The following is a 26,910-nucleotide window of genomic DNA, read 5'->3' as shown; positions in this document are numbered from 1 at the left end:
ATTTATTCGCTATCTCGCTTTTCCCATGATATTTGAATCTTTTCAGGTTAAAGAAAGGTAGAAGAAAGAGTTTTGAATTGTTTCGAATTAAAGGAAAATATTCAAATTCCAGCTACCTGATTGATTTCATTGATTTCATAGTTGTCAATCAAAAACTTGAACCATCAATATTCAATGTGTGCCTCAAAAAGTGTGCAACCACAAAAATCTTGCAATGATTTTGGAATCAAATTACTTGAATCCCTACATAAAATTAGTGGAACCATATCTCACATTAAAAATTAAACTCAAAATTATTTCACAAAAAAAAATTAAAATTCATTAATTCAAAATTGAAGAAAACTTATCGTTGACGTAAATTTCTCTTGATTTTCGCCCAATATTTGTTATGCCAAATTTTTGGCACTTCCCTTATACACAACAAAGATTAAACTCAAACAAATTCTATATCATCTTAAAAAAATAAAATAAATTTATCTTAAGATTGTTAAAGAAAGTATCGTTAATCCAGGAATGAAATAGAAAAAATTCAAGAGAAAGAACAAATTTACTTTGGCTCGATCTTGTTACGCAAAATAACAATATGAGACGAAATCAAACCTGAGTAAATAAAACAAAGAACTTGAACTTCTTAAAACCAAATCAAAAATAAATGAGAATAAAAAATACTCTTTTTTCATTGATCTATTGATTGGAAACAATTGAGGCTTATCGCTACATAGTTTCCTCAACAAAAATTTTCGATCACTCTTTCGGTTCTCGAGTTGGTTGGTTGTATGTCTCTTAGGATACAAAAACTAGATAATCAGCTACGGTAGCACAATTACAAATATCAATAATTATTCTTGCCTTCGTCTATCACCGGAAAACTAGTAGAGACAATATTCAAAGTTAAATAAATAAATAATATATTTTTAATTTGAAATATTAAAATATAGACATCATTTACTATTTTAATTTAAAATATTCAAAATATATAATTATCTTTAATATTCAAATTTAAATAGATAAAAATACCTTTTTAGTTTGATAAAATTAATTATCCTACCAATATTAAAATTAAAAACATCTTTTAAAATATTAATTTAATATAAATATAAAATTCATCAATTAAATTCACATTTTTTTTTACAAATCGTCCGTCCATGGGTGATTCACTTCCTACAAAACGCATTTCTCAACCACGATAAAAAAAATGGGATAAGAAGGATTAGCTACGAATTAAACTCGATAATCATTTCATCCGAACAGTAAAGCGGTACGGAGTTCCTATAAAAATATGATGCTGATAGAAATGGTGATATCAGGTTCTTGATTAATTTAGGTTAAGGTAAAAGCAGAACAAACCTAGCCCTATTTTAGTCACTTCTGGGACTACTCAGCATCTGCCCTTTGTCCTGTGCTCATCTTCTCGGCCGCTGCAGATGCCGCCTCGTTCAAACCCAATTTCTCCAACTCCTTAAAAAGGCCATTCACGTCATTGGCATTCATTTTGTATCACCATCATTGTTTTACTTCTTCCTTGTACTCCAAGAGAGCTTTGTTGATGACATCTCCAACTCGAGCATACTGCTTGCAGAACTTTGGAGTAACCTGCAGAAGGTAAATCAACCACCCTTACAGAACGTTTCTTACATAAAACGAGAGAATCAGAGAGGTCGAAAGGGCAACTTTGAGCTTACCTTTTCATGATGAGGGTGTTGCAACATTCGTAGAAGATCATGGTAAACTACAACCTATCAATACTACAATTAAAACTAACAGCAAACATTTAAAAGTGCAACGAACTCCATTTCGCTTTTTGGGAGTAAAAAGATCAAAATGGAACACGATTATAAAATTCCATGACACAAAATGCAGCTTTCTAGTCTCTTGAAATCGTATTGTGTGAAAACAGAGCACTACGGTTGAACAAGCAACAAAGCATGAAGATAAAGAAGCATTTACAAGAAGAAACACAGTGTGCCTTTTGCATCAAACCTAAGCTTTTCTTTACAGCATCTATGAGGGAATTTCTGTAACCTACTATTGCATAAAATCTAAGCTTTTGACAGAATGAGCCAAAAACATGAGCTGATACAGTTAAGAAAACTCCCATTAGAGTAAACTTATATTTAAAGGTTAACTTTCAGCTAAGATTCATAGACATGAATAACTCGAGGTCCATAAACCCTAAGAATTGATGTGCTATACCATCGAACCTAGCCTTACTAATGATAGCATCAGCCGAAGAAGTGGTTATAAACTTACAATATGAAGAGACTACTTACGACATCACGGTTATATGATAAAATTAGTTACTGCAAGCTCTCTGGATTTTCAAACATTACTTAAGAACTTTATGCAGCGCAGGCAACCCACTATGTGTTCTAAGGTTGATTGACCAACAATTCACTTCTTCTTTCTTTTCAATTTGACCAACAGTTGTTGGTTTTAAACTTAAACATTTACGAAGACATCATCTATCATACAATTGATTGTGATAGCCAAAAGAAATCAATTAGCTTGTGATGCACAAACTGAAATTTATACCAAAGGCACACAATTAAGGCAAAGTAGGGACATAGATATCAAAGAGCCAGAAAAGATTAGCAGTCCGAATTAACCTGTCCGCTGCAAAAAGGACCGACTCCAATGCCGACTGTGGGAATATGAGAGAAGATGTGCTGCAGCAGCCACAGGTGCCGGCATACATTCCAAAACAACCGAGAAGCATCCCACTTCCTGCAAAGCCATTGCAGTCTTGACCTCCTGTATAAACCAACCCAAATCTACATGTTCCCTCCTTCTAATTTGATAGCATCCATTGATCCTTCCTTTAAGACCTTAACCGCCGTATCAACAGCCTGTTCATAATCCAAACTACAATATCCCAGTCCAAAACCCCAGTTTCTAGCAACACTGTTTGATGTGATTCGACCGCCAATATCGATGCCAGCGGTGTCTACGTGGACCGCCGATGGGTAGTCATAGGCTGTGACAACGGATGGGCTCACCCTTTTTGTATTTTTGCTTCAACTGGTTAAGAGTCACTCTCCTGTCGGGTTTGAGGCTTTGGACCACCACCGTACACGGTGTTCTCTGGGATATGGCTCAGCGACTTATGCAGGCTTGTTCAGCGAAGAAGTCTTGGAAAGTTTGGTTAAAAATGCCATTGTCGAGTTTCCAGGGCAATAGAAAAAAGAGATTAAGAAACGAAGTGTTATAATGTCTCCTGTCTTTGGTGGTAGTTGGGATTTTGAGAGTGTATGATCTGTAGATATGGACCAAACCAGCTATCAGAAAAGAAAAAAATTTATGTATGAATTTAGTACGTTTTATATTTATCTATATTCGATTTAATCCAAAGATGAATCTCAATTTTTCTAAAATCTATTTATATATTCTTTTCAATTTCTTACATATATTTATTAGTAAACATAATTAGTACATTTAACCATTATTTATTTTATTTTGGTTATCTATCTATTTGCGAAACCAATAAAATATCAATCTAATTAAATTGTATTTTAGTTTTATTTTAGTTTTCTTAGGTAAAATTTGTATTTATTTAATAATGACGAAATATTATCGTATGATGACACATCAACGTCATTGTAAAATATCGTATGATTAAAATAAAATGCTATATGTGATTTTTTAAAAATAATTAAATTACTAATGAATAAAAATAATAATGAAATATAATTTATTAATATTTCTCATATTTTACAGTTTATTTAATTATCATTAAAATTTTGATAATTAATATTGAATAAATTATATCATCGACCACCTAATTATTATCCTTGTTCATTTAGACCATTATTTTTGAAATTTTGTTAATCAAATCACCTAACAATTTAAATGTATTCAATCAAGCCACCTGTCGTTAACGTTTGATGGAGATTGATGTGGCAGTTGATAAATTGGTATAGTTACATAGTTAGTCACTTACTTATATTATATTAATTTGGTCATAATTTAATAAATTAAAATAAAATTAATCATCCAATCTATTGTTGTCATGTGTCACCATTCAATTTGAGGATTAAATTTATTTTCATTTAATATATTTATTTTTCACCGATTAGAAGGTGAAACGTGTCACCCATTGTGGAAAAATTAAAAGCGTTGAAATAAAGGGACTAAAGGGAATCAATCTTGGGTAGAGAAAAAGAGTTCAACCACTAAGACAAAGCTAATTATTTGGTTTGAAGTGGACTACATGTGGTATCATATCATGTCTTAGTGTAATATTAAATTCTTAATACTATATATACAACAACAACAACAAAACCCTATTCCCATATCTAATGGGGTAAGGGGAGGTAGTGTAGTAGGCTGCCTCCAACGCCAAGTTGAGAGCAGTTTCCGTGGAAGACCTCAGGCAGTCAAGGAAATTAAAATAAGATAAAATACAATGCAGTAAATAAATAAATAAATAAATAATTTTTTTTTGAAATATATTTTATTCTTATCTTAAGTTAAAAATATTTTATTTTTACCTTAACTTAAATATTTATATTTTATTTATAACAAAAAATATTTATATTTTATTCTTTTAATATTTTAAAATTAATATTAAAAAAATATATTTTTTTATTTAAGATAAAAATAAAATATATTATTTTAGTTTAATAAAATATATTTTTTAAATTGAAATTAAAATAATGTATATATATAAGTTAAGATAAGAATAAAATATATATTTTAATTTAATAAAATAATAATAATAATAATTGAAGGTAAGAATATATATTTTAATCTAATTTAAGTTAAGATAAAATAAATGTATTTTTAAAGTTACTATATGAATAAATATAATTTTTAAATTAAGTTAAAATAATATATTTTATGTTAATATAAAATTGAATTTTTTTCTTAGTTTTAGATAAAAATAAAATATATTTTTTAATGTTAAGATGTTAATTAAATTTAATAAGTGAATTAAGTCAAGATATATATAATATTAGAAATTTAAGATTACACTAAGATATAAGATATATGACAAGTAATGTATATTAAATCAAGCAATCAACTTGACTTAGTGGTTAAGATTCCTCTTTCTCAAAGGAAATGAGTTCAAGTCCTACGTTTTTCTTATTTAGTGCTGTAATTTCTTTCCATAGGTGACGCTAATAATGACACATGGAACTATCTGATTGGAGGATTAATTTTATTTTAATTTATTAAAATTATGATCAAATTGATAGAATATAAGCAAGAGTGACCAAATGTCTAATTATACCAATTTTATAATTGTCACATCAGCACATCTGTTAAATGTTAATAGCAGGTGGCTTGAATGAATGAATTTAAATAGTTGGATGATTTGATTGACAAAATTTCAAAAATGTGTCAAAATGAAAAAGGACAATAGTTAAGTGGTCAATTGTATAACTTACCCTTTAATATTTTTATTATATTATTAGTTTTGTGCTCAAATAAATATATATATATATATATATATATATATATATATATATATATATATATATATATATATATAACTTACTTTCTAATATTATATATCATTATAAATTTAATTTTAGGCTTAATACAAAAATAAGTGTTCAAACTATATTGTTTTCTCGTTTACATACCTATTTTTTTTTATTAATCCAGGTGCCTAACATTTCGAACGTTATATTTTTAGTTGCCTTGGTCATAAGGAAAGTTAAATTTTGACGTTATGTGACATGTGTCATGCTTAGGTAATTTTGAAAATTTATTTTTTTAAAAATATAGTTTTTAAAATTTTATAAAGGCAACATGTGTCATTTAACATCAAAATTTAACGGTGATAACGGTCTAGGCACCTAAAAGTATAACGTTGAAAACATTAGGCCCTTGAATTGACAAAAAAATAATTTATGCACCTAAATGGGAAAAGTATATCGTTTGGGCTCTTATTTTATATTAAGTGTTGAATTAATGTTTTGACATAACAATAAATTGCAACTTAGTCAAACCTTTTGAAAAACATACTCTATTGTTTTTGCGCTTTAAAGTTGGGTTTTCAAGGATTTTTAGCTCAAATGGCCGATTCCTTTAGAAAAAAAAGATCAATCCCTTGGATTCTAGTAAGTTTTGAATTGATCCCTTCACAAAAGGATCAATTCTTTAACCAAAAGCATTGATCCTTCGATGAAAAGGATCGTTCATTTCCCTAAAAGATCGATGTCTTTCTTGGAACGACCGATTTTTTGAAAAAACAATCCCTTCACAAAAGGATTGATCCCTTGCTCATTAAATGCTATTTTTTGTTGTAGATAACGACTATAATGATCTCCAATGGCTCTAAACGGCTTGAATTGATAGAGAAGGTATATATTGATGGTGAAGGTATCTCAAGGTCAACAAGAATCATGTTGAACCAACCTACCAATATCAAAGTATTCTTTTGCGCTTAATTTTTCAATTTTTCATTGTAACAAAATTTGGAGCTTTATTGTTTGTATTGCTCAAGTGTGATTTGGGTGATAGCTTATTGTTTATAAACACATTTTCCTTTGTGAGGTTTTCTTTTGTTTGCTTTATCTATAATTACTCATTAGAAGGGTATGTAATTCAAGATTTTGGAGTACAAACCTTGTAGTGTTAATAAGATTATACCTTGTCCTTAACGTAAGAAAATCTAGGCATTTGTGAAATCCTTAGTGCGGATGTTAAGGTAGTGGATGTAGACTTTGGTTGATAAAGTCGAACCACTCTAAATCGTTGTGTAAAAGTTTTATTTTCAATTGCTTCCACCATATTTTTAAAAGGCCAATTCACCCTCTCTTAGTATTTTGTTGTTTTATACGAGTTATAATTGGTATAAAAATGGGTCTCTATCAATGGTCTAACAACATTGAGAATGTCCTAGGAGAGGTCTATCAACTTCAACAATCAACCGCAAAATATGGTTTCAACCTTCGGCTCTTACTCAAGCCACCATATTTCAATGGAGCAATATGTTGATTGGAAGAATATGATGATGCTCTTCATTCAAAAATATGATCTAGAAGCTTGGAACTTCATCATGAAGGGTTATTCTACTCTAACCAATGAGATGGAAGATTGAAGTAAAGTAGAGAAGAAGAAGCTCCAACTCAATATTAAGGCCATGCACATTTTGTTTTGTGAACTAGACCCAGATTAATATGGAAGAGTCTCCTCTTATTCAAATGCCAAGGAGATTTGGGACAAGTTCCAAGTCACTCATGAAGGAACTGATCAAGTGAGGGAAATGAAAATCAGTCTTCTCAATCATAGCTATGAGAACTTCAAGATGAAACTAGATAAATACATTAAAGTTATGATAGATAGATTCTCTGTAATTTTCAATGGCCTCAAGGGATATGGAGGTACCATCCCTAATGAAAAGATAGTGAAGAAGATGATTTATTCTCTTCCAAAGTCTTGGCAATCAAACAAGAAGAAGATTATCGAAGAAAATAACCTAAAGTCTCTCACTTTTGATGAGCTTGTTGGTTTCTTGCTCACTCATAAGTTGATGGTAAAAGAGGATGAGCAAGAAGAAAAGAAATAAAAGAAAAAAGAAAAAATGCAACTTGGTGTTGCTTTAATATCCTCTACACACAAAGAATGCAATTCCAATAAAGAGGGTGATGATATAGATGAAGATATGACCAAACTCTTCAAGAGATTCAAATGATTCATGTCATCCAAAGATAAAGAGATAAATCATGAGTCCAAAAAGGAAAAAGATCCTCTCATATGCTACATTTGCCAATATTTAGGACATGTGAAGTATGATTATCCCCAATTGAAGGAGAATGGATCGAGTAAGCCAGAGAAGAAGGATTTTGTTGCTAGTTGGAGTGATGATGACATCACCAGTGATGAAGATGATGAAGTAGCCAACCTTTGGCTATCCAAGGACATTCAAATGTATCTTTTAACTCAGAGGAATTAAATTCATACTTTTTTGATGAGTTACAAGATGTTTGTGATGAATTGATTTTGGAATTTGAGACCATGAATTCCAAATATAAGAAAATAATTTCTAACTTTCAAATAAAAAAGATTCTCTTTAAAACAAAATTTGATTTTTAAAATCAAAATGATACTTTAAAAAGGATTTAGATTTTTCAAAAAGTAAAACTGAACAATTTGAAAAAGAAAATCTTGATTTAAAAAAACTTGAAAATTTATGTAACACCCCGAATCTCAGGTTAGAAGTCTTGGGCTAACCTGAGACAGTCGTAGAATAAATTCATTAGCTTGTGAAAAGGCTTGTTCCAAATTGGGTTTAGTTTGGGTTTGGTTGAGCCCAACATGAGATAAGAATGGGTATTTTTTATATTAGGGGAAAATAAGAAGAACTAAAGGAGAAATTATCCCTATTTTTAAAACAAAAGTTGAATCCCATTAATTTTCTCTTTTTCTCAACTCTCATTTTTCTCTTCTTCACCTTTATTCATTTTTAATATTTTTCTCCCACACAAAGCATCAAAGTTAAAAATTTTGATAGCCATTCATTTCATTTTCGAGATTTTAAGGTAAGAAATGGAACCTCCATCTCCTAATCTTCCATCCAAGCATTAAATATCAAATTCTAGTCTTGGTGTCAAAGAATTGGGTTTAGTGGGGTTTAAGAGATTTTGAGCAAACCATCTTGCTTTAGTGGATTTATGTTGTAGAACGTGTCCATAATCCCTTTTTGAGATTCCAAACGAGTTAGTGATACATCTCCCTCATTCCTGTTTAGTGAGAGAAGTAGGAGAAAGCTCTACGACTAAAGACAAGGATAAATTGGCTCTTGGTTGAGTTTAGGACATTTCTAGAAGCATAGGAGTTAAGGTAACACATTCAAAACTTTTTCATATCATTTGTGAGATATTATATGCATATAGTTAGTTGTATGATTTCATGAAGCACAAATGAACATCCATGGTAAATCTCACCGAAAGATATTAACCAGCATGTTTATTAGCATATCATGACCCCTATTAACATACATAAGACTTAAATAACACTTCAAAACCTTAAATGGGATTTTTGGACAATTAGGAAGTCATCTTCGAGCCCTAACATTGTATTTCTAGGTTTGAGTATCGGTACTAGAAGAATATTATCGATATTGTTCATCATATAGCCTAAAAACAATGATTTTTTATATTGGTAGTATTGATACTCGTTCTTCGGGTATCGATATTGTTGGTAGAGTATCGAAACCAGATTTATGTCATATATTCTAGTAGCCTATTTTGGCATCGAGACTCATGTAAGTATCGATATTGAGGGTAGAGTGTTGATAATATCAGTAGAGGTATCGACATTGAGCTAATTTTTTAAATATCAAAGCAATTTTTTGGTATCAATAATCAGGATAGTATCGATACCCTATTTTAGAAGTATCAATACTTTGGCTAAGAGTATCAATACTACCCATCATTTTCAGATTGCAATAGCCATTTTCGATATCGATACCAAGGGTGGGTATCGATACTCAGGGTTTAGTATCGATAATGAAGGGCTTAGTATCGGTACAAGCATATATATTTTTTGTAAGAAACTCAATTGATTAAGGGGTTAGACTTGAGGAGCCCAATAACACTAGAACACTATCAAATAAAACTACAAGTGAGAGCATCAATAAATGCAGTTACAACTAGAAACAATATCAGCTAGGATAACATAAAACTAGCCTCGTATGATACTCAGGAAATAGATAGGACACCTGAGTTGCTTTAGTAGTTGATGATCGTCTCATTTTTATAGAATATTCAGATATATTTCTTCAAGTGCACAAGGAACTTTATTGGCTAACTAAGGCTCGAAACTGAACAATCACGTGGAGTGGGTTAGCCGAGTGTTGTTTTCTTATTCAAAAATTATAGATCTCACCCTAGGTATACTAGAGGGGTGTGTTTCCCAAGATGTTGCAAACCCTCTGACCACACCATGATGTCTACTCTAGAATTGTGTACAACATACATGTATGTTTATATTTTACTTGCTAGCATGAGTATTTAATAAACACATGTAGTATGGTTTAGTTGTTAGTGTGGCACTGGGCTAGTGAGCACAACATTCAAAATTTGTTTTCATGTCTAAGTTTTTAGGAGGAGAATTCGATGAGCTTATTGCACAGCTTGCATTTGAGATAATCCGAACTACATAGCATATCTTGAGTCTTTTATTAGATTGCATGTACTATTCATAGACCTTCTTGTACTTGAGTTATAAATCTATTTTTAAATACTCGATTATATTATTTTGAAATATAATTTGGGAGCTCCCCATTGTAAACTCAAATATTTTTGTTATATCCTACGCTTTATTGAAAGGTATTTAAATGATGATTTACAAATTTTTTTAAGAAAATTTTTGTGCTAGCTACTAAGGTGATCATGTGAGATATCTTAATTGGACGACCTCAGGTTGTATCAGATTAGGGTATTACAATTTAAAGAAAAATGTTCACTTTTCCATTATCATGGTCATACATCACATACTTTTCCTATAAAGGAAAAATATAAAATTAGACAAATATGAGTTCCTAATGAAACTAAGGGCGTTGAAACTAACATCCAAGGTCCCAAATCATTAAGTACAAAAAATTAAGTAAATGTCTCTTGTATGTGTGTTGGAGTAATGATAAGCAATGACAATCACTTTGGAAGCTCTAGACATAATAAGGAAGGACGCTTGAAAAATGGGAGACCTAACAAATCAACCTTTATTCAAGGGGTAATTTTTTTTTTAATTTCATGCATTTTTTTGTTAATTATGTGATTTTATATGTTTATATGCATGATTGAGTGTCCCCATATAATGTTTAATTGCAATTAGTTAGGGGGCTATTTTTGCATGAGTTACATATTTATGGCCTAATATATGCCTATGTTGGTAATTTTAGCCTTAAATTTGCAATATTTGATTGTCATTAAAAAATCATGTTCTCTATGATTTATATTGATCATATGTGTTAATTTTTAGATTATGATGTTTAAATATAGTAAAATTGAAAATATGCATGTTTAGGATTTTAGAGTCATTGTATGTATATACGATTCGATTTGGACTTTAGTTATTATAATTGTGGACTAAATAGATCAATAATAAAAATTTGCATAAGTTGATGTTTCAAGTTGGCATTCATACTCATTTAGTATCATTTAATTCATTAAAAGCATTTCTCGATATATAATATGACTTATGTTGCATCAAAATCATGTCATGTGTCATCCTATTTTGTCCTTCAAGTAAAAATGCAATTTTTCAAAAAAAAAAACATCTACGATTTGTGCAAATGATCAATCTCTTGCATTTTTTCAAAAGAATGATTGATCCCTTTACAAAAAGGATCGATTCATTTTCTAAAAGGATCGATCCCTTCTTGTAATGGATCAATCCCTTCATGCCAAATTCAAGAAACTAACATAGCCAAGACAACTTTTAGGAAAAGGTATGGTCACTATGAGTTCCTTGTAATGTCGGTTAAACTAACCAACGTTTCGTCAGCATTCATGGACTTTATGAATCAAATCTTCTACCCATACTTAGACCGGTGGTCTTCATAGATGACATCCTTGTGTACTCTCGATCAAAAGAATAGCACGATCAATACCTCCACATCATTCTACAAGTGCTCCGAGACATTAGTTGTTTTCCAAGTTCTGAAAGTGTGAATTTTGGTTGCCCCTATAAATAAAAACTATTTTAATAGGGGTTTCTTTTTGTATCTGTAGACAAACGCTAGAAAATCACTGATCAGTTGAAAGTCATCTTTACTCAAGCCTCAATATTGACTTAACCAAAATCTGGAAAGGACTTCACATTGTTTAACGATACCTCATTAAATGTCCTAGGGTGTGTTCTTATGCAAGAAGGAAATGTTGTAACTTATGCATCCCTTCAACTTAAGTCACAAGAGCATAATTACCCCACCCATGATTTAGATATTGCAGTAGTAGTTTTTGTACTTAAGATCTGGAGGCACTACTTGTTTGGAGAAAGGTATCATATCTTTACAAACCATGAGAGCCTTAAGTACCTACTAACGAATGATAAGTTGAATTTGAGACAACATAGATGGGTTGAGTTGCTAAAGAACTACGACTATGTGATCGGCTACCACCCAGGGAAAGCAAAAGTTGTTGATGATGCTTTGAGCAGAAAGTCGATGTCAGAGTTGCAAGCCTTGTTGGAATGCTTGTAATGGTAGTTTATTGGTCAAAATTCAAGTGGAACCTGAGTTTGTGAGGGAAATCAAGAGATTGTAGAGTTTAAACATTCGCTTAAGGGCTCGCGTGGAGCAAGTTCACCAAGGTAAGGCCCCATATTTTGAGTTGTACGATGGAGACGTACTTTTATTTAGGGGTCATTTTTGTGTGCCCATAGATAAGCAGTTATGAGATAAGATCCTCCATGAAGTGTAATGTAACCCACTCTTAGTTCATCCTGGCAGCAACAAAATTTACCAAGAACTCTTACCGTTATATTGATGGTCGGGTATGAAAAGAGTAGTATCTAAGTTCGTTTTTAAGTGTTTAGTGTGCCATCAAGTTAAGGCATGACATCAGATTCCTTTAGGGTTACTCTAATTGATTTAAATATCGTATTGGAAGTGGGATAGAGTAACGATAGACTTTGCGACCATATTATCGATGACTAGACTAAGGTACGACACAATGTGGGTTATAGTGGACAGGTTGACCAAGTCGACTCACTTCCTACCGGTTCGGATGAACTACACCTTAGAGAGGTTATAACAATTGTACATCTGCAAGATAATGAGGTTGCATGGGGTTTCAAATTCGACTACTCTTGATAGAGAAATTCCTTTCACTTCCTGATTTCATAAAGCTCTTTATGAATCTCTAGGTACCAAAGTACATTTTAACACCGCTTTCCATCCATAGATAGACGACCAGTCTGAGTGTGTTATTTAGATCCTAGAAGATATGCTTAGGTGCACCATCATAGACCTTGAAGGTAGTTAGAAGGACCATTGTTTTCTAGTAGAGTTCATTGATAACAATATATCAGTCTAGTATTTAGATGGCTCCATACAAGGCTTTATATGGACGCAATTGTAGAACTCCACTTTGTTTAACAAAGCTTAGTGATGGAAAGATAATGGGTCCAAACGTTAAGAGATGCTAAAAGAAAGTACAGTTAATTCAAGGTCGGTTGAAAGAATTTTTTACAGGAAGAGGTTATATGCGGACTTGAAACGTAAGGACATCGAGTTTACCGTGGAAGACAAGGTTTCCTCAAAGCGTCTCTGTGGAAAAATTTACTTCAATTTTGGTGTAAGAGAAAGTTGACCCGCATTTCATATGGCCTTATGAGGTGCTTGAGAGAGTTTGGCCTATAGCATACTTTTTAGCTTTAACCCTAGAGTTAAAGCGTATTCATAACGTGTTTCACGTATCCATGCTTAGGAGGTACCGCTCTGATCCCTCCCATGTCATACCTTTGGAATAGATCAAGGTAGACCCAAACATGACTTATAAAGAAGAGTCGATCAAGATTTTGGGAAATGGATGTTAAGGAATTGAGAAGCAAGATGATTCCTCTAGTGATAGTTCTATAGAGGAACTATGGAACTGAGGAAACAACTTAAGAGATTAAAGAAAACATACACTTGTTGTATTTGCACGTCTTCTATTCATGTAAAGTTCAAGGATGAAATTCCTATTTAAGATGAGAAAGTTGTAATGTCCCAAATCTTGGGTTAGAAGTCTTGGGCTAACCCAATAGGGCCTTAGATTAAATTAATTAGCTTGTGAGAAGGCTTATTCCAAACTGGGTTTAGTTTGGGCTTGGTTGAACATAACATGAGATAAGAATGGGTATTTTTTATCTTAGGACAAAAGAGAAAAGACTAAAGGAGCAAATATCCCCATTTTTTAAACAAAAGTTGAATCCCATTAATTTTGGTTGATTTCACATCTTGGCATCTATTTTTCTGAACTCTCAGTTATCTCTTCTTCCCCTTCCTTCATCTTTCATTTTCCCCACAGAAAGCATCAAAGGTGTAAACTTTGCTAGCCATTCATTTTATTTATGATATTTTAAGGTAAGAAATGAAACCTCCATCTCTTAAGCTTTCATTCAAGCCCTAAATATCAAGTTTTGGCCTTGGTAACAAAGAACTAGGTTTAGTGGGGTTTTAAGAGACTTTGAGTAAACCATCTCATTTTTTGTTGATTTAAGTGGTATAATGTGTTATTGATCCATCTCCATCATTTTTATTTAGTGAGAGAAGAATTAGAAAGCTCTAAGACCAAAAATAATAAGAAATTGTCTTTCGGTTGAGTTTAGGACATTTCCAACAACTTAGGAGTTAAGGTAGCATATTCACAACTTCTTCATACCATTTTTGAGTCATTATATACATCTAACTAGTGTGTATTGAGTTCATGAAGCATGAATGAACATCCATGGTAAATCACACTAAATATGTTAATCATCATGTTTATTGGCCTATCACGACCCCTATTAACATATATAAGACTTAAATAACACTTGGAAACCTTATATGGACTTTTTGGAGAATTGGAAAATCATTTTCAAGCCCAAACAGGGAATTTATGGGATTGAGTATTGATACTAGAATAACAGTATCGATATTGTTCATTAGATAGCCTAAAAACAAAGAGTTTTTAGACTAGGAGTATCAATACTCGTTCTTTGGATATCGATATTTTTAATAGTGTATTGATACTCAAGGGTGGAGCATGATACCAGGTTCATGTCACATATTCTAGTAGAATAATTTGGTATCAGTACTCATGGGAGTATCGATACTAAGAGTAGAGTATCGATACTCTCAATAGGGGTATCGATATTGAGATAATTTTTAAAAACAATTGAAGCAATTTTTGGCATTGATACTCAGGATAGTATTGATACCTTATTTCATAAGTATCGATATTCTAGCTAAGAGTATCGATATTACCCATCATTTTTAGATCCTAGTAGCCATTTTTGATATCGATACCAAGGATGTGTATCAATACTCAGGGGTCAATACTGATACTGAATGGCACAGTATCGGTACCATCATACATTTTTGGGTAAGAAACCTAAATAATTAAGGGGTTAAACTTGAGGGGCTCAATAACACCATAATATTATCAAATAAAACTATAGGTAAAAACAATAATAAATGCATTTTCAACTAGAAACAATATCAGCTAGGATGACATAAAACTAGCCCTTGTATAATACTTGGGAAACAACCAAGAAACCTGTGTTACTTTATCAATTGATGATTGTCTTGTTTATATAGAATATCATAATATACTCCTTCAAGTGCACAAGGCATTTCAGTGGCTAACTAGGGTGTGATGCTTGAACAATCACGAAGAGTGGGTTAGCTGAGTTTGTTTTCAGATATAGAAGTTCTAGATCTCACCTTAGGTAGACTAGAGGGGTGTGCATCCTAAGATGAAGCAAACCCTTCGACCACACCATGATGTCTACCTAATTATTGTATGCAGCAAACATGTTTGCTTATATTTTTACTTGCTAGCATAAGAATTTAATGAACACATGTAGTATGTGTAGACCCATTTTCTTAAAAGATAGAACTAGCAAGAGTTCCTCTCCTAAAGTACTCTTCAACCACCATATCTTTTAAAGCAACAACTACAACAAACGTGCAACAACCGAGCAAGGAATCTAGTTGCATTAGGATTCTATTGTTAATAGGATTCAAAAAATAGTTAGTTTTTTTTTCACTATAATTACATGTAATCCTCCCCATTTGTAACGGAGGATTTACATGCAAAATACAGAGGAAAGAACGAAAAATACAAAGGCAAAGCTATTGTAAACGATTCGAAAAAGAAATAAAATGTAGTATTTTTTTACTTTTGATTCAGTCCCTTACATTTACGTTTTAATTATTATTATTTTTATTTAACTTTATTTACGCACATTTCCCTTGTTACTCATTTTATTTAATTGTTTTGTTATTTTTCTTTTCTTTTTTTTCGTGTAATATTTTTTTTTTACATTTTATGCATTTTCTTTTTTACTTTAGTATATTTTTTTAGATTACACATATATATATATATATGTTATTATATGTTTTATTAATTTATATATATATTTACTATTTTTTTTATGTTTTTATTTATTTTATATATATACATATTATCATTTCGTTTATCTTATATCTATTTTATTTATTTTATTTTATTTTATATTTTTCCCCTCTTGCATTTATTTATTTATTTACTATGTATATATTATTTTCACCATTATTTTCTAGTATTTTATTTATTTCATTTTCTTTTATGGACATTATTTTTTTATGTCTTTTATTTTATTTATTTATTATTCTTTTATTTATTTTTATTTAATTTACTTGTTATCGCTAATTTATTATTATTATTTTCTTTATCTTTCTTTTATTCATTTTATTTTATCTTCTCCATTTCATCAGTTTTCTATTTTGTTAGTTTTTATTACCTTTTTTTCTAACACGTTTGTTACTTTTCTAAGAGTACGCTTTCAAATCAATCAATTATAAGTAATTTGAGTCGGGTCTGTTAAATTTTAATTTTAATTTCGAATTTTCGCAACTAAGACAACCGGCAAATTAATTGGTACTGAAAGGGCGGTTCAAGGGTGCTAATTCTTCCTTGACCGTAACAGACTCCCGAACCGGACACATTTCTGGTAAAAACGCGGATCAAGTAAGATGGTGTCCAACCCACCTAAATTCGTTTTAAAGTGCTCGGTGGCGACTCCCAACCCAATTATTTCAAGTCGAAGTCCAATTCTGGGGTCCAACCGAAAAACGATTACGACAGCTTGGCGACTCTACTAGGGACAGATAAGTGAGTCAGGCTGAAATTAATTTCCGGTTGTCTTTTTGAGCGAAAATTATAAGTTTAAATTTTAATTTATTTATTCGATTCTTATTATTTATCTTTGCTTATTTTTCAAATAAATAGTTGTACTGACATTTTTTCAATGATTTCAGATCTTTAACTTTTTTCATCTAAGGTTCTATACCCGAGCTCCGAACCCGTTCTAAGTGGGGGTGAAAGCGATGCATTCATGTGAATTTATTCACCGCATATGCCTAGCAAGTATCCTTCGGGATTCATATACCTTATTTCTTCGTGTGAATTTATTCTCCGCATAGATATAAGGGAATGTGTCCTCTCGAGTTTAACTTAGTCCACACAAGCCTATGACGGGTTTAGGACTAAGGGTCTGGTAAGCCCAATGGGGCACCGGTAAGAAGAACTCGGATACCGTTTTTTTAGAACCTAACCCGGGAGACTATGAAGAAAAAGAGCCTACCTCGAAACCCTATTTCAAACCCTAGGACTTTTTCCACCCTAACCATGTTGTTTGTTTGACTTTCTACTTTTCTTTCTTTCTTTCATTATTTATATTTATATTTTACTAACTTTTTGCCTTTGTTTTTGTTTTTTAGCACTTGCATCATAAATGAGGCCATTGATCCACTAAAACGTGTTTGTTAAAACTTAAATAATCTATAATAATGGACAAAGGGGTTGTAATACAAGAGATAAAACACAGAGGATAGTCTACAGGATGACTATATGTTGTATTCAATCCAGAAGACGTGGTGCCCACAATTGAAGAGTATATCACTCTACGACATTATAAAGGGCTCAGAATGAACCGGGTCTACATCAAGCACAATGAAAGTCTATCTTTGAAGAACTGATTGGCTGAGGTTGTAGGGGCAAGACGAAGGTTACTGATCTTGGGAGTCCCTTCGAAGACAACAATGGAAAAACGATAGCTGAAATTGGAAACCATTGCTGATGAACTCAAGAAACAGACTAATGAACTTCACATAGTTCCTCCCAATTAAGGGCTCTAGTGACGTATTCGTTGGGAACAGACTCCAAGGATAGATGCCGGAGATGTAGTCATTCGAGACTTCTTGGGCCAGTACCAAAAAACAACTCAACATTTTCACGGTTCATCCAGAGAAGCCGGAGCGGTTCGACAGGTTATTCAACCGATGAAAGACGAAGGCAGAAGACTAGTCAACATGTCAGAATCTGTCAGGATATTTTTGTCTCTTAAAAGATAAAACACTTTTGTCCCCAGTAAGGATTATTCATAATAACAGACACATTTTTTTGGATCAATGCCTCGAGCATTCATGCATCATGCATTTAGACATATTTTGCATTTTGTTATTTTCTTTGCATTCGCATTATCTAACAGAAGCATGTCTTATAAAAAAGGAACACATACTGGATACGCCACCTCAAAATAGGACGCACCTCATCCGCATAACACCCACCTAAAAAAAGAAGATGGTAACAAGAATCGAGAAAATCGAGGGAACATGGCAAAATTGCAAAAAGAACTTGAAGATAAGATAAACAAGAGTAGTATGAGTACTCTGAATACAATCATGAAGAACCAAGAATCTTTGGTTGATCAGATCGTTGCCAAGTTAGTTGGCCTACAACAGACCAGTGCGCTTGGGGCAGGTTCACCGGAAGGTGTAACTATACCACCTACCCTACAAGTGGTTGTCTCACCTGAAATCATACCGAAACTTTGAAAGGACTCGTCGGCTGCAAAAGTGAAGCCCTCATCCTCTGTATTTAACCTTGAGAACAATTCAGGTTATTATCATATACCAGATTCGGACGAAGAGCACAAATCACAAAAGATGGAGGAGAAAATTAAGCAATTGGAGGACCAGATGAAGGTAGTTAAAGAGATCATGACTACCCTAGAGTCGATGCCGCGGAGCTCAGTCTAGTCCCGGACTTGGTTCTTCCTCCAAAATTCAAGCCCCCAGAATTCGAGAAGTTTAACGGGAACATCGACCCATCCGCACACATCACTATGTTCTGCCGAAAGATGACGGGATATGGAATAAACGACCAACTCCTGATTCACTGCTTCCAAGAGAGTCTGTCGGGCTCAGCCATCTGGCGGTACAACCAGCTCAGCCGAACCCATATCAAGACTTGGAAAGACTTAGCCAAGTCATTTCTGGAACAATATAAGCATATTAACGAAATGAGACCAGACCAGGTTATGCTACAAGGCCCGGAGAAGAAACACAACGAGAGTTTCCGACAATACGCACAGTGTTGGAGGGATTTGTTGTGCAAGTTCATCCACCCTTGGATGAAAAGGAAACTAAAAAGTTGTGTTTACAGACCCTGAAGGCACCTTACTTCGGGCACCTGTGGCAATTACATCGGGACTTTCTCAGATCTAGTCATGGCTGGTGAGATGATTGAGCTAGCTATAAAAAAAGGAAAAATTGAGCGAGAGATCAATAATGTCAGCACCTACAATGCTAACAAAGGTGTTACGATCTCAAGTCCAAAAACTATTGTAGTTGTACCGTCTGGTACTTCTAAACAAACTCAGAGAAAACTAAGGAAAGAAAAGATTCGCATCAGTCCAATCCCAATGACATATGAGGAGCTACTCTCAACTCTAGTTGAGAAGAATCTTGTGACTCCGGTTCAATCCAAACCTAGAGAGGCCCCATATCCTGAAGGCCATGATATTAACACTGATGCAACTATCATATTGGGAGCTCAGGGCACACCACTGAGAATTTTGGAGCATTGAAATGTAAGTTCCAAGATCTGATCGACTCAGGGGCATTCACTTTCAATATGTAATGGGGCATTCTGATCGAGAGTTAGATGGGGCATTCGTCAAGAATTTGTTGCATTATCAAGCATATCATCTTGTTCGAACTTGTTTTTCTTTCGTACTTCTTATGCGTGAACATTTTTAAGTCACTTGACGTTTAAACATTTTAAATAAAATGCTTCATTCTTAGGAAATGAGCAAATTTTAATCTTGAATTCCTTGAATATCACCTTAATTAAAAATTGTTTAATAATTGAGGTTATAAATCTTTGACAAATGACAAGATTGAACCCTGCAAAATAAAGACCCCTTGGTCCTAATTTAAAAGATACATCAGACTACATGTTTTTCTCTTACCGAACTAAGTTTTCTCTTCTCATGACGAGTCCATCCAAGGTTTGGCATCCAAACACGTATTAAGAGTGAACAAAATGGGGCAACTAGCACATGAGATTGCAAAACTAATTGGTTTATACCTTTGTTTATGATGTTCAGTGATGATAATGATCTTCGCAGATGGAATAGTCGAGTAAGCCAATCTAGTTTAGGTCTGTTGTTTGGAAATTGAACTCTAAAGATGAGATCCCTTGACTTTCAAAAAAACCTAGACTATAACAGGTTCTTCTTGACAATCTTAAGAAATTAAATCCGTAAAGCTGAGCTATTCCACTAAGGCAATTGGTTATAGAGGAAACTCGAAAGTCCTGGCTTTATGAATAGATTACATTCAAACCATGACATTGCTCGGACACTTGGCAATTCGGTGTTTGCTCCACTACTTTTATCAGGCCAAAGACTTTATAATGAGACAAACCCTTCAGTGATTTGTCCCTTTAAAGATGAGCTATTCCACTAAGGAAATCGGTTATAGAGGAAACTCGAAAGCCCTGGCTTTATGAATAGATTACATTCAAACCATGACATTGCTCAGACACTTGGCAATTTGGTGTTTGCTCCACTGCTTTTGTCAGGCCAAAGACTTTGTGATGAGACGAACCCTTCAATTAAACTTGGTAAAAGTGATTATAATACTAAGCTATCCCTCTAAAGCAATTGGTTGAACGCCCCAGCTTTATGGATTTGGCTGGCCAGAAAATGGAAAATTAAATATAAATAAGGAGTTTCGGTGAAAATGAACTATGAGAGTTAAGGAACACCTGTTATAGTCAAATACACACGAGCACTCAAGAATTTCATTTTTATACCAATATTTCTACACTACCTTTATTAGAGGAGCTTACAAAAACTTGAACAAACGAAAGATTTCAGAGAACTGAAACTGAAGTATTCTGAAAGGTCTAGTCATTGATTATGATAGTTGTGTCATTTTGGTCGCATCCGATTAAAATATCAAACCAAGAAAGAGGGGCGAGCCCTAACCAAATCGATAAAACAAACCCACCTCTAAATCAACTTTTCGATTTTGATATTTGTCAAAGATTTGCAGCTATCAAATCTTAAAAGAGAATTTGATTCTTGTGATATCCAATGAACTCCTATTTTATGATTTGCTTCAATTGTGAAACCTAGAAGGGGGCAGTATTTTTCAAAATTCCTTTTGATATTTTTCAAAATTTTGAAAATTCGAAAGAAGAAAAGCATTTTCAAACAAGATAAGTTCTCTAGAAGCATATCTTGGAATTCAACAAATATCGCTCTGAAGCTCAAGATCGAAACTGAGGCAAAGGAAGCCATTTTTGGGGCAAAATTTGATAGGGGAAGGAAAAATTGTCTTAAGTTGAGGTCTGCAAGAGTACACCATGGTGAAAATAAAGACAAACTGAGTCAGAGATAGAATGAATACTGCACACGCAACCATTCCCCTCACATATTAACATATACATCAACACATACATACATGACGCATGAAATTTGTATTTTTACATTCATTATCATGAACAATATAAACCTTGATTTTTCCTCTCTTGAGGACAAATTCAACAGCAAATAAATTTCATTTTGGCATACACCAAACATCCATCATCATGATAGTTACATCCAAATGCATTTTATATATCTTTCAGGAGAAGATGAGATTAAAAGCCAACTCGACAGATTGAAAGATCGACATTCATCTTCAGATTTAACATTTCCAATATAAATTTTGTCTCGCTTGAGACAACCTCATTTAATGCAGATGATTATCTCACATGTGTTTGTTTTTCTTAAAGCATACTTTGTCTTACTTGAGATTGTTTTACTCGAAAGAAGATTTATTTCACTCAAGTTTGCTTTGCTTAAAACAGACTTTGTCTCACATGAGACTGTTTTACTCGAAAGAATATTTATTCCACTCAAGATTGGTTTTCTTAAAACCAGATTTGTCTCTCTTGGGACCGTTTTCACTCGAAAGAAGATATATTTCAGTCAAGATTGTTTCTCTTGAAACAAATTTTGTCTCTCTTGAAACAAATTTCGTCTCCCTTGAGACATTTTATTTAGATCTAAGTTTCGTCTCTCTTGAGACAGTTTCTCTTGAAACATAAACATTGAAAACATTTCCCTTGAAATGAATTTTGTCTCTCCTAAGATAGTTTCTCTTGAGATAAAATCTTTGAATATGTTTCCCTTGAAAAAAATTTCGTCTCCCTTGAGACATTTTCTTTTGGAACTAAGTTTTGTTTCTCTTGAGATAGTTTCTCTTGAAACATAAACATTAAAAACATTTCCCTTGAAATGAATTTTGTCTCTCTTGAGATAGGTTCCCTTGAAACAAAATTTTGTCTCCTTTGAGACAGTTTCTCTTGAAACATAAACATTGAAAACATTTCCCTTGAAATGAATTTTTTCACTCATGATATAGTTTCCCTTGAAACAAATTTTGTCTCCCTTGAGAAGTTTCTCTTGAAGCATAAACTTTGAAAATAGTTTCCTTTGAAACAAAATCTTTGAATATGTTTTACGTTAAACAAATCTCGTCTCCATTGAGATAGTTTCTTTTGAAAGTTTTTGTCTCTCTTGAAACAAATTTTGTCTCTCTTGAGACGATTTCCCTTGAAACTTCAATCTTTGAATACATTTTCTCTTGAAACACAAAAATCCTTTGAAATTTTTCTCTTGAAACACAAAAAAAAAACCTTTGAAAATGTTTCTCTTGAAACACCAAAACCTCAAGTTCGATTACACTCAGCTTCGAAGGCACATCATTTACAGCATAACTCAAGGCTAGAAGGGTTATCTGTCACCAAAAGACCTTTGAGTTCGACTATGCTCAGCTCTAAAGCACATCATTTACAGCATAGCTCAAGGCAAGAAGGGCTATCTGTCAATAAAATTGTCGAGTTCGATTCCATTCAGCTCGATGACTCCTCAATCACACTATTGTTCGGCTACAATCGAGGTTTTTCAAGCCGAGAAGAAGGTCCGGGTTAGCCGTGCCTTATTAGCAAGAAGCTTTTTTTCCGTCAGCATAACTTAAGTTGAAAAAAGCTATCTGACAGCGAAGACTTTTCCAGTTCGGTTTCATTAAGCTCGAGGGCATATCAACCACATTGTGGAGTCAAGAGATTACTTTCCAGTCGAATTTTTAGCCAAGGTCTTTAAATCGAGAAGAATACCAAAGTGGACTACAACGAGAAGCCACATTCTGATTCAAATCATTTCAAGATGGACTCGACTTCGCGATGGAGGAGCTATCCGCAATTCAATTCAACAGGGAGTTATTCTTCAACTCCACTGGACGAAAATTTGTGTCTTTTTATCTTTGTCCTATTTTTTGTTCCACGAAAAAGAACAAAGAGGGGCAGCTGTAGACACCCATTTTCTTAAAAGATAGAACTAGCAAGAGTTTCTCTTCTAGGAGGACTCTTCCACCACCATATCTTTTAAAGCAACAACCACACCAACAAATGTGCAACAACCGAGCAAGGAGTCTAGTTGCATTAAGATTCTATTGTTAAAGGATTCTAAAAATAGTTAGTTTTTTCACTATAAATACATGTAATTCTCCCCATTTGTAACGGAGGATTTACATACAAAATACAGTGGAAAGCACGGAAAATATAAAGGCAAAGCTATTGTAAACGATTCAAAAAAGAAATAAAAGGTAGCATTTTTTTACTTTTGATTCGGTCCCTTACATTTACGTTTTAATTATTATTATTTTATTTAACTTTATTTACGCACATTTCCCTTGTTACTCATTTTATTTAATTGTTTTGTTATTTTTCTTTTCTTTTTTTTTCATGTAATATTTTTTTTACATTTTATGCATTTTCTTTTTTACTTTAGTATATTTTTTTAGATTACACATATATATATATATGTTATTATCTGTTTTATTAATTTATATATATATTTACTATTTTTTATGTTTTTATTTATTTTATATATATATATATTATCATTTCGTTTATCTTATATCTATTTTATTTATTTAAATTTATTTTATATTTTCCCCTCTTGCATTTATTTATTTATTTACTATGTATATATTATTTTCACCATTATTTCTAGTATTTTATTTATTTCATTTGCTTTTATGGACTTTATTTTTTCATGTCTTTTATTTTATTTATTTTTTTTATTTTCGTTTCTTTATTTTTATTTAATTTACTTGTTATCGTTAATTTATTATTATTCTTTTCTTTGTCTTTCTTTTATTCGTTTTATTTTATCATCTCCATTTCATCAGTTTTCTATTTTGTTACTTTTTATTACCTTTTTTCTAACACGTTTGTTGACTTTTCTAAGAGTACGCTTTCAAATCAATCAATTGTAAGTAATTTGAGTTGGGTCTGTTAAATTTTAATTTTAATTTCAAATTTTCGCAACTAAGACAACCGGTAAATTAATTGGTACCGAAAGGGCGATTCAAGGGTGCTAATCCTTCCTTGACCATAACCGACTCCCGAACCAGACACATTTCTGGTAAAAATGCAGATCAGGTAATATGGTGTCCAACCCACCTAAATTCATTTTAAAGTGGTCGTGGCGACTCCTAACCCAATTATTTCAAGTCGAAGCCCAATTCCGGGGCCCAACCAAAAGACGGTTACGACAGTATGGTTTAGTTGTTAGTATGGCACTACGCTAGTGAGGTCAACGTTTAATTTTTTCCCCGTGTGTAGGTCTTGAGAGGAGCATTCATGGATATTAAAACACAACTTGCATTCTAGATAGTCCAAGCAGTAAAGTACATCTTGAGTATTTTATTAGATGGCATGTACTATTCATAGGCCATCTTGTACTTGAGTTGTAACTCTATTTTTAAATAATCAATTGTATTATTTTGAAATATATTTCAGGAGCTTCTCGTTGTAAACTCAAATACTTTTTTTATATCATATGCTTCATTGAAAGGTATTTAAATGATTATTTGTAAATAATTTTTTTTGGGTTAGCCACTAATGTGGTCCCATGTGAAATTCTAATTGGAGGACCTTAGGTTGTAACGGATTAGAGTGTTACAATTTAAGAAAAGAAAAATAAATTATTTATAATGATTCATCAAATTCAATAATGGAAAAATGTTCACATTACCATTATCATGGTCATACATCACATATTTGTCTTATAAAGAAAAAATTACAAAATTAGACAAGTATGAGTTCCTAATAGAACTAGGGGCATTGAAACTAACACTCGAGGAGCCAAACAAATTTGGGTACCAAAAATCAAGTAAATGTCTCTTGTAGGTGTGCTGGGGAAATAGTGAGCAATGACAATCACTTTGGAAGCTCTAGACACACAAAGGAATGACACTTGAAGAAAGGGAGACATAACAAATCAACCTTTATTCCAAGGGTAAAAAGTTTTAATTTCATGCAATTTCATGATAATTATTTGATTTTATATGTTTATATGCATGATTGAGTGTCCCCATATAGTGTTTAATTTCAATTACTTAAGGGGGCTTTATTGCATGAGTTACATATTTATGGCCTAATATATGCTTATGTTGATAATATTATCCTTGAATTTGCAATATTTTATTTTTATTGAAAAAAACATATTTTCCATGCTTTATATTATCATATGTGTTAATTTTGAGAATATCATGTTTAAATGTAGCAAAATTGAAAATATGTTTGTTTAGGATATTTAGAACCATTATATGTTTGTGAGATTTGATTTGGACTTTAGTTATTATAATTGTGGACTAAATTGATCAATACTAAAAATTTGTATAACTTGATGTTTCAAGTTGACATTCATGCTCATTTAATATGCTATAAGTCATTAAAATTAATTCTCGATCTATTATATGACTTAGGTTGCATTAAAATCATGTCAAGTGCCATCCTATTTAGTCCTTGGAGTAAAAATGCAATTTTTTCATAAAATATTGATCCCTTTTTGCGATGGATCAAATCCTTTAGGAAAATAGTTGGAGGAGTTATTTTAAAGCCTAATCAAGTCGCATATCACCCATTTCAATCCTTTATTCAAACCAAAAACCTTTAAAACATCCAAAACTTTGAATTTCAACAAATGCTTGAACCAAAATCCGTTTTTCAAGGGTTTATTGCGCAAAATTCATCCTTCAAACATTCTTTCAACCAATCATTCATCATTTTAAAGAAATCAACATCTTTTGGTAAGAAATGTCAAAACTCATATTTTTCAAATTTTCAATTCGAACAAATTGAGTTGAATTAGGTGGTTAGAGAACAATTATTTATTGCAAATCCTATTGTTTTTCAAAAACCAAAATTTTCATCTTACACCTACAAGGTGTTTGATAAAAGTCCCCAACCAAACACCAAATCTATACCATTTAATCATAACCCTTTTCCAAAACCAAAATTCATTTTTGATTTTTCTTAAATTACTTTTGAACATCTTACAAACATCTCTTTTGACCCAAACATATTTTTCATAAAAAAATTCAAAATGCCTAAGAGAAAGTTAATGGCTACTAAAGGAGCTTCTTCAAGCAACCCTCAAGTTGCTTCTTTTCTTGACTTATGTTTTAAAAACTTTAAAGCCCATAAAAGATTCGAAACTATTTTCTTGGATCGTCCAATTAAGGAAACTCGAAAAATTGATTTCTAATTTTTACATCTTTTAGGTTTTCCTTATGAGAAAAATTTAAAGGATGTGAAACTTTTTAATCTTCTTAACTTCCATGGCCTTACTTATAAATCCTTGGTTCGGGCTTTTGATTCAAAAGCTTGTGTTATCCGCTACTCAAGATGGCACCATTCATCTTTATACCTTATGTGTCATATTGTCACCATCACTACCGACCTTATCATCTAATCTTTTAACCTTCTCTTATCAATGATGATAATGAAAAATGCATGTTTTCCTCTAAATATGCACCTTCAAAATAATAGAGCCACCATCTTCTCCATTCACGACCGATTGCTTTATCTTATGATCACTCAT

At 32.5% G+C, this 26,910-nt stretch overlaps 1 pseudogene; it reads right to left on the bottom strand.

Annotated features, from left to right (window-relative positions):
• Positions 1–1,274: 1,274 nt before the first annotated feature.
• LOC120183105 lies at positions 1,275–26,910 on the bottom strand (annotated as a pseudogene).

Source organism: Hibiscus syriacus, unplaced genomic scaffold, assembly GCF_006381635.1.
Source record: "Hibiscus syriacus cultivar Baekdansim isolate YM2019G1 unplaced genomic scaffold, ASM638163v2 tig00112738_pilon, whole genome shotgun sequence".
Lineage (NCBI taxonomy): Eukaryota > Viridiplantae > Streptophyta > Magnoliopsida > Malvales > Malvaceae > Hibiscus > Hibiscus syriacus.
This window is presented reverse-complemented; position numbering and strand designations above follow the sequence as displayed.